Source organism: Phyllobates terribilis, unplaced genomic scaffold (assembly GCF_046119375.1).
Source record: "Phyllobates terribilis strain yellow unplaced genomic scaffold, ASM4611937v1 Scaffold_20__1_contigs__length_20440879, whole genome shotgun sequence".
In the NCBI taxonomy this organism is placed as follows: Eukaryota; Metazoa; Chordata; class Amphibia; order Anura; family Dendrobatidae; genus Phyllobates; species Phyllobates terribilis.
In genome coordinates this window covers 3,618,342-3,625,731 of record NW_027362780.1, presented here as the reverse complement: position 1 = coordinate 3,625,731, position 7,390 = coordinate 3,618,342, and positions in this window count along the sequence as shown.

Here is a 7,390-nt window from a genome sequence, read left to right as displayed (position 1 = left end):
TCATCCTATGCTTTATTAAATTGTATTTATGTTGTTTTGTCCTATGCTTTATTAAATTGTATTCATGTTGTTTTATCCTAAGCTTTATTAAATTGTATTTATGTTGTTTTATCCTATGCTTTATTAAAATGTATTTATGTTGTTTTATCCTATGCTTTATTAAATTGTATTTATGTTGTTTTATCCTATGCTTTATTAAATTGTATTTATGTTGTTTTATCCTATGTTTTATTAAATTTTATTTATGTTGTTTTATCCTATGCTTTATTAAATTGTATTTATGTTGTTTTATCCTATGCTTTATTAAATTGTATTTATGTTGTTTTATCCTATGCTTTATTAAATTTTATTTATGTTGTTTTATCCTATGCTTTATTAAATTGTATTTATGTTGTTTTATCCTATGCTTTATTAAATTGTATATATGTTGTTTTATCCTATGCTTTATTAAATTGTATTTATGTTATTTTATCCTATGCTTTATTAAATTGTATTTATGTTATTTTAACCTATGCTTTATTAAATTGTATTTATGTTGTTTTATCCTATGCTTTATTAAATTGTATTTATGTTGTTTTAACCTATGCTTTATTAAATTGTATTTATGTTGTTTTATCCTATGCTTTATTAAATTGTATTGATGTTGTTTTATCCTATACTTTATTACATATTATTTATGTTGTTTTATCCTATGCTTCATTAAACTGTATTTATGTTGTTTTGTCCTATGCTTTATTAAATTGTATTTATGTTGTTTTATCCTATGCTTTATTAAACTGTATTTATGTTGTTTTATCCTAAGTTTTATTAAATTGTATTTATGTTGTTTTATCCTATGCTTTATTAAATTGTATTTATGTTGTTTTATCCTATGCTTTATTAACTTGTATTTATGTTGTTTTAAACTACGCTTTATTTAATGGTATTCATGTTGTTTTATCTTATGCTTTACTAAATTGTATTCATGTTGTTTTATCTTATGCTTTATTAAATTGTATTTATGTTGTTTAAACATATGCTTTATTAAATTGTATTTATGTTGCTTTGTCCTATGCTTTATTAAATTGTATTTATGTTGTTTATCCTATGCTTTATTAAATTGTATTTATGTTGTTTTATCCTATGCTTTATTAAATTGTATTTATGTTGTTTTGTCCTATGCTTTATTAAATTGTATTCATGTGGTTTTATCCTATGCTTTTTTAAATTGCATTTCTTTGGTTTTATCCTATGCTTTATTAAATTGTATTTATATTGTTTTAACCTATGCTTTATTAAATTGTATTTATGTTGTTTTGTCGTATGCTTTATTAAATTGAATTTATGTTTTTTTAACCTATGCTTTATTAAAATGTATTTATGTTGTTTTATCCTATGCTTTATTAAATTGTATTTATGTTGTTTTATCCTATGCTTTATTAAACTGTATTTATGTTGTTTTATCCTATGCTTTATTAAATTGTATTTATGTTGTTTTATCCTTTGCTTTATTAAATTTTATTTATGTTGTTTTATCCTATGCTTTATTAATTTGTATTTATGTTGTTTTATCCTATGCTTTTATTACATTTTATTTATGTTGTTTTAAACTATGCTTTATTAAATTGTATTTATGGTGTTTTAACCTATGCATTATTAAATTGTATTTATGTTGTTTTATCCTATGCTTTATTAAATTGTATTTATGTTGTTTTATCCTATGCTTTATTAAATTGTATTTATGTTGTTTTGACCTATGCTTTACTAAATTGTATTTATGTTGTTTTATCCTATGCTTTATTAAATTGAATTTATGTTGTTTTATCCTATGCTTTATTAAATTGTATTTATGTTGTTTTAGCCTATGCTTTATTAAATTGTATTTATGTTGTTTTAACCTCTGCTTTACTAAATTGTATTTATGTTGTTTTATCGTATGCTTTATTAAATTGTATTTATGTTGTTTTATCCTATGCTTTATTAAATTGAATTTATGTTGCTTCATCCTATGCTTTATTAAATTGTATTTATGTTGTTTTGTCCTATGCTTTATTAAATTGTATTTATGTTGTTTTATCCTAAGCTTTATTAAATTGTATTTATGTTGTTTTATCCTATGCTTTATTAAAATGTATTTATGTTGTTTTATCCTATGCTTTATTAAATTGTATTTATGTTGTTTTATCCTATGCTTTATTAAATTGTATTTATGTTGTTTTATCCTATGTTTTATTAAATTTTATTTATGTTGTTTTATCCTATGCTTTATTAAATTGTATTTATGTTGTTTTATCCTATGCTTTATTAAATTGTATTTATGTTGTTTTATCCTATGCTTTATTAAATTATATTTATGTGGTTTTATCATATGCTTTATTAAATTGTATTTATGTGGTTTAATCATTTGCTTTATTAAATAGTATTAATGTTGTTTAACCCTATGCTTTATTAAATTGTATTTATGTTGTTTTATCCTATGCTTTATTAAATTGTATTAATGTTGTTTTATCCTATGCTTTATAAATTGTATTTATGTTGTTTTATCCTATGCTTTATTAAATTGTATTTATGTTGTTTTATCCTATGCTTTATTAAATTGTATTTATGTTGTTTTAACCTTTGTTTTATTAAATTGTATTCATGTTGTTTTATCTTATGCTTTACAAAATTATATTCATGTTGTTTTATCTTATGCTTTATGAAATTGTATTTATGTTGTTTTAACATATGCTTTATTAAATTGTATTTATGTTGTTTTATCCTATGCTTTATTAAATTGTATTTATGTTGTTTTAACCTATGCTTTATTAAATTGTAATTATGTTGTTTTAACCTATGCTTTATTAAATTGTATTTATGTTGTTTTATCCTATGCTTTATTAAATTGTATTTATGTTGTTTTATCCTATGCTTTAATAAATTGTATTTATGTTGTTTTATCCTATGCTTTATTAAATTGTATTTATGTTGTTTTATCCTATGCTTTATTAAATTGTATTTATGTTGTTTTATCCTATGCTTTATTAAATTTTATTTATGTTGTTTTATCCTATGCTTTATTAAATTGTATTTATGTTGTTTTATCCTATGCTTTATTAAATTGTATATATGTTGTTTTATCCTATGCTTTATTAAATTGTATTTATGTTATTTTATCCTATGCTTTATTAAATTGTATTTATGTTATTTTAACCTATGCTTTATTAAATTGTATTTATGTTGTTTTGTCCTATGCTTTATTAAATTGAATTTATGTTTTTTTAACCTATGCTTTATTAAAATGTATTTATGTTGTTTTATCCTATGCTTTATTAAATTGTATTTATGTTGTTTTATCCTATGCTTTATTAAATTGTATTTATATTGTTTTAACCTATGCTTTATTATATTGTATTTATGTTGTTTTGTCCTATGCTTTATTAAATTGAATTTATGTTTTTTTAACCTATGCTTTATTAAAATGTATTTATGTTGTTTTATCCTATGCTTTATTAAATTGTATTTATGTTGTTTTATCCTATGCTTTATTAAATTGTATTTATGTTGTTTTATCCTTTGCTTTATTAAATTTTATTTATGTTGTTTTATCCTATGCTTTAATAATTTGTATTTATGTTGTTTTATCCTATGCTTTTATTAAATTTTATTTATGTTGTTTTAAACTATGCTTTATTAAATTGTATTTATGGTGTTTTAACCTATGCATTATTAAATTGTATTTATGTTGTTTTATCCTATGCTTTATTAAATTGTATTTATGTTGATTTATCCTATGCTTTATTAAATTGTATTTATGTTGTTTTGACCTATGCTTTACTAAATTGTATTTATGTTGTTTTATCCTATGCTTTATTAAATTGAATTTATGTTGTTTTATCCTATGCTTTATTAAATTGTATATATGTTGTTTTAACATATGCTTTATTAAATTGTATTTATGTTGTTTTAGCCTATGCTTTATTAAATTGTATTTATGTTGTTTTAACCTCTGCTTTACTAAATTGTATTTATGTTGTTTTATCGTATGCTTTATTAAATTGTATTTATGTTGTTTTATCCTATGCTTTATTAAATTGAATTTATGTTGCTTCATCCTATGCTTTATTAAATTGTATTTATGTTGTTTTGTCCTATGCTTTATTAAATTGTATTTATGTTGATTTATCCTAAGCTTTATTAAATTGTATTTATGTTGTTTTATCCTATGCTTTATTAAAATGTATTTATGTTGTTTTATCCTATGCTTTATTAAATTGTATTTATGTTGTTTTATCCTATGCTTTATTAAATTGTATTTATGTTGTTTTATCCTATGTTTTATTAAATTTTATTTATGTTGTTTTATCCTATGCTTTATTAAATTGTATTTATGTTGTTTTATCCTATGCTTTATTAAATTGTATTTATGTTGTTTTATCCTATGCTTTATTAAATTATATTTATGTGGTTTTATCATATGTTTTATTAAATTGTATTTATGTGGTTTAATCATATGCTTTATTAAATAGTATTAATGTTGTTTAACCCTATGCTTTATTAAATTGTATTTATGTTGTTTTATCCTATGCTTTAATAAATTGTATTAATGTTGTTTTATCCTATGCTTTATTAAATTGTATTTATGTTGTTTTATCCTATGCTTTATAAATTGTATTTATGTTGTTTTATCCTATGCTTTATTAAATTGTATTTATGTTGTTTTATCCTATGCTTTATTAAATTGTATATATGTTGTTTTATCCTATGCTTTATTAAATTGTATTTATGTTATTTTATCCTATGCTTTATTAAATTGTATTTATGTTATTTTAACCTATGCTTTATTAAATTGTATTTATGTTGTTTTGTCCTATGCTTTATTAAATTGAATTTATGTTTTTTTAACCTATGCTTTATTAAAATGTATTTATGTTGTTTTATCCTATGCTTTATTAAATTGTATTTATGTTGTTTTATCCTATGCTTTATTAAATTGTATATATGTTGTTTTATCCTATGCTTTATTAAATTGTATTTATGTTATTTTATCCTATGCTTTATTAAATTGTATTTATGTTATTTTAACCTATGCTTTATTAAATTGTATTTATGTTGTTTTGTCCTATGCTTTATTAAATTGAATTTATGTTTTTTTAACCTATGCTTTATTAAAATGTATTTATGTTGTTTTATCCTATGCTTTATTAAATTGTATTTATGTTGTTTTATCCTATGCTTTATTAAATTGTATTTATATTGTTTTAACCTATGCTTTATTATATTGTATTTATGTTGTTTTGTCCTATGCTTTATTAAATTGAATTTATGTTTTTTTAACCTATGCTTTATTAAAATGTATTTATGTTGTTTTATCCTATGCTTTATTAAATTGTATTTATGTTGTTTTATCCTATGCTTTAATAAATTGTATTTATGTTGTTTTATCCTATGCTTTATTAAATTGTATTTATGTTGTTTTATCCTATGCTTTATTAAATTGTATTTATGTTGTTTTATCCTATGCTTTATTAAATTTTATTTATGTTGTTTTATCCTATGCTTTATTAAATTGTATTTATGTTGTTTTATCCTATGCTTTATTAAATTGTATATATGTTGTTTTATCCTATGCTTTATTAAATTGTATTTATGTTATTTTATCCTATGCTTTATTAAATTGTATTTATGTTATTTTAACCTATGCTTTATTAAATTGTATTTATGTTGTTTTGTCCTATGCTTTATTAAATTGAATTTATGTTTTTTTAACCTATGCTTTATTAAAATGTATTTATGTTGTTTTATCCTATGCTTTATTAAATTGTATTTATGTTGTTTTATCCTATGCTTTATTAAATTGTATTTATATTGTTTTAACCTATGCTTTATTATATTGTATTTATGTTGTTTTGTCCTATGCTTTATTAAATTGAATTTATGTTTTTTTAACCTATGCTTTATTAAAATGTATTTATGTTGTTTTATCCTATGCTTTATTAAATTGTATTTATGTTGTTTTATCCTATGCTTTATTAAATTGTATTTATGTTGTTTTATCCTTTGCTTTATTAAATTTTATTTATGTTGTTTTATCCTATGCTTTAATAATTTGTATTTATGTTGTTTTATCCTATGCTTTTATTAAATTTTATTTATGTTGTTTTAAACTATGCTTTATTAAATTGTATTTATGGTGTTTTAACCTATGCATTATTAAATTGTATTTATGTTGTTTTATCCTATGCTTTATTAAATTGTATTTATGTTGATTTATCCTATGCTTTATTAAATTGTATTTATGTTGTTTTGACCTATGCTTTACTAAATTGTATTTATGTTGTTTTATCCTATGCTTTATTAAATTGAATTTATGTTGTTTTATCCTATGCTTTATTAAATTGTATATATGTTGTTTTAACATATGCTTTATTAAATTGTATTTATGTTGTTTTAGCCTATGCTTTATTAAATTGTATTTATGTTGTTTTAACCTCTGCTTTACTAAATTGTATTTATGTTGTTTTATCGTATGCTTTATTAAATTGTATTTATGTTGTTTTATCCTATGCTTTATTAAATTGAATTTATGTTGCTTCATCCTATGCTTTATTAAATTGTATTTATGTTGTTTTGTCCTATGCTTTATTAAATTGTATTTATGTTGATTTATCCTAAGCTTTATTAAATTGTATTTATGTTGTTTTATCCTATGCTTTATTAAAATGTATTTATGTTGTTTTATCCTATGCTTTATTAAATTGTATTTATGTTGTTTTATCCTATGCTTTATTAAATTGTATTTATGTTGTTTTATCCTATGTTTTATTAAATTTTATTTATGTTGTTTTATCCTATGCTTTATTAAATTGTATTTATGTTGTTTTATCCTATGCTTTATTAAATTGTATTTATGTTGTTTTATCCTATGCTTTATTAAATTATATTTATGTGGTTTTATCATATGTTTTATTAAATTGTATTTATGTGGTTTAATCATATGCTTTATTAAATAGTATTAATGTTGTTTAACCCTATGCTTTATTAAATTGTATTTATGTTGTTTTATCCTATGCTTTAATAAATTGTATTAATGTTGTTTTATCCTATGCTTTATTAAATTGTATTTATGTTGTTTTATCCTATGCTTTATAAATTGTATTTATGTTGTTTTATCCTATGCTTTATTAAATTGTATTTATGTTGTTTTATCCTATGCTTTATTAAATTGTATATATGTTGTTTTATCCTATGCTTTATTAAATTGTATTTATGTTATTTTATCCTATGCTTTATTAAATTGTATTTATGTTATTTTAACCTATGCTTTATTAAATTGTATTTATGTTGTTTTGTCCTATGCTTTATTAAATTGAATTTATGTTTTTTTAACCTATGCTTTATTAAAATGTATTTATGTTGTTTTATCCTATGC